Raw genomic sequence first — 2930 nt, 5'->3', positions numbered from 1 at the left:
CACCGGGATCTCTAGATTAGATATGAATTGAATCAAAGATATGAGTTTGATTTAGATTATTTGACTTATTATGATTATGTTTCATATACTATAAGATGTATTGTTGTTGATTTCACTCATGATAGTATGTTCATGATTTATATTGTGTATATGCATGTATACATGTTTTATACTGGGATTTGTTCTCACCGGAGTATCCGGCTGTTGTTGTGTCTGTATGTGTGCATGACAACAGGTGGGACAGGATCAGGGTCACGCAGAGGATGAGAGATCGAGTTAGCGTGGAGATTTCGGGCGTAGCAGATGAACTAAGAATGTTTATATGTGACATGTAGTTGTGGTAAACTCTAGTTGTATTATGGAAAAGGAATAAGACATGTATTTACCTTTGTTGAAATAAAATAAAGAATGTTGTTTGTGTATGATTTTATACAACTGTTTTTGATATTAAAAGCAAAATTTTGACCCACATTTTCTAGCAAAGATCCACTTAATCCCAAAAAGAATTGAGTTAGAGCCCGGGTCTCCACAATCTGACTACCTGTTTGTTGCAGTACATTTGTAGTAGCCTCCCACCAACGCTGTGCACTATCCCGTAGTTGGAGAACTGCTATAGTTAACCTTCTATCAGAATCATAATGTACTATGTTGAACAAGAATTCCATATGTTTCAGCCATTCTTCTGCTCGATCACTTCCTTCATTCCCAAAAGAATTTCGCGGGATGCATATTCTGAAATCGAGCTACAGGCAATTCCATTTCATCAACTCTGTGCACCAATTGTTCTACCTCTGCATCAGCTTTATTGGCTACCTCTGCAACAGGATGCCCGCGCCTACCTCAAGGAGCTCTGTCATTTCCTCAGATATTCTGTGCCCCGGACTCCTGAGCCACTTCTTTTCCTTTCCCTTTATTTCCTCTAGTTGTCATTCTACAGAATTTAAGGTTAAATTCTTAAAATATTCAATAACCTCAATATAATCCAAAGCACCGAAATAAAACTCCAATGTATAGTCTACATGTCATATCCCTAAGATAATAACATGTACTTCACACAAGGCAAGATCAAGTAATTTGAAATAATCAAACACATGCGGAAAAATTTCTTGTGCCTAAACTCGAGTGTACTAACTCTAGTGCGAGCGTATCCCAGTCTACGCTCTGATACCAACTGTGAGGACGCGTTATCCTAATCACAATTTATTAACATGCAATCGTGATTAATCAGTAAACAGTGGAAAAATGAGTTAAAAATTTGCGTTTGTGCCTATAAAAATTTCGGCATGACCTTCCCATAAATAGGACATACCAGAAAATCAAATACTCAAAATAAACAACATATGCCCTCAATAAACACAAAAACATAAACATGTGTCAGCCAGACACAATCAGGACATATACAAACGAAAATATCATAGAGGCGACAAGGCTCAATAATACCATAATACAATCGTCCAAATATATACATATAGTATCTGGAAGACAGCAAGACCGCGCAGTACCTAAATACAACTGAACCCACTCTCAAGGAGCTTTGGTACTTCCTGAGGCCTCCTCCCGAGAGCCTGAGGTCGAACCACCTGTACCACCTGTCATATCCACACACAAAACACACGACAGCCCCATCTCGGGGGTTAGAAACCCCAGTACGAGACATCAAGTAACTATGATATATGACATAGAAATGCAATGATTCCATGCATGAATGCAATGCATGTATAGGTGCAAGATGTCAGGATATCAGGAATCAAATTATCGATATCAGCAATCATACATATATGCTCGAGCTGGTCCACGACTCAGCACACCGTGCCTGGTATATGGCCCGGCCTCGAAGCCAGCAACTACCTAAGCCAGACCGAATCAAGGTAGCCAAACATCTCCAGGACACCATATCATATCATATCATACATATATAACGGATCTCAACCGAAATATAACTGGATCTCAAAAACAGATAGGCTCAATATGATATGTTCAGTGGTATTGATATGTCTAACAAAAATAAAATATGTGTGAACAAAAAAAATATTTTATTTTATTTTGCACATCAATTACCAACTGATAATAGCGAGTCAGGATATAATATCACATAAATAGCAAATATATCATACACAGGATCATCAGATGCCTCTGCCGGACATCGTGAAAATAACTGATCTCTACGTACCTCAACTAATTTACCAGTAACTTAAATCATCAAGAAAGTGTTGGAAACGCCAACTCAGACAGTTCTCCTGAATATTAATTTAAATGGTCTTATTATCATATAAAATTCCACAACCATTTAAATTCACTAACAATCCAATTTCAACTATTTCGGCATTTTAATTCCTAAAATTCCAATATTCGCCTAAAATGCCTAAAATCAATTATAATTAACAATTCTAAGGCATAGAACTCGCTGATACTCGATTTATAGTCTCAATTTAAACATTCTGAAATTTTTCGATACCTCGAATCAACTCAAAGTTTGTACCTGCATCCAAAAATATAACCAATATCAATATTGATATCAAATTTAACCAAAAAATGGACAAATCCTTAAACAATTTATGGAATCATAATTTATACCTCAATATATATATATATCAAAACGAAGCTTATGACTCAAAGAACAAAAGCCCTCAATCAATTTCCGAACTCCGGCAACGTACGGCGACGATTTAACGGAAAAAGGGGCGACAGGTTTTCAAAAAGTGCTGAGAGAAACTTTAATATGGGTATCAAAACGTAGCTCTCGTCGTGAGCTTTTCAACCATATATTTATTTGAATTTTTCGGCGACCGGTGCGGCAACAATCGACGATCAAAGGTGGTGAAATGGGTTTGAAGATTTGGGGAAAAAAGTTACGGGAGATGAGAGAGGAAATCGGTGATGATGATGATGATGATTATTATTTTTTTATTTATTTATTTTCCTTTTTTATT

At 36.7% G+C, this 2930-nt stretch overlaps 1 long non-coding RNA gene across 1 annotated transcript; it reads right to left on the bottom strand.

Moving 5' to 3' along the window:
- Window positions 1-1476: 1476 nt before the first annotated feature.
- On the bottom strand, window positions 1477-2832 carry LOC140958426 (uncharacterized). The gene is made up of 3 exons (XR_012171780.1): window positions 2456-2832; window positions 2171-2237; window positions 1477-1589 (listed from the first exon to the last, which is right to left on the bottom strand). It is a non-coding gene; the product is annotated as an uncharacterized lncRNA (long non-coding RNA).
- Window positions 2833-2930: the final 98 nt, after the last annotated feature.

Source organism: Primulina huaijiensis, chromosome 15, assembly GCF_012295235.1.
Source record: "Primulina huaijiensis isolate GDHJ02 chromosome 15, ASM1229523v2, whole genome shotgun sequence".
NCBI lineage: Eukaryota > Viridiplantae > Streptophyta > Magnoliopsida > Lamiales > Gesneriaceae > Primulina > Primulina huaijiensis.
This window is presented reverse-complemented; position numbering and strand designations above follow the sequence as displayed.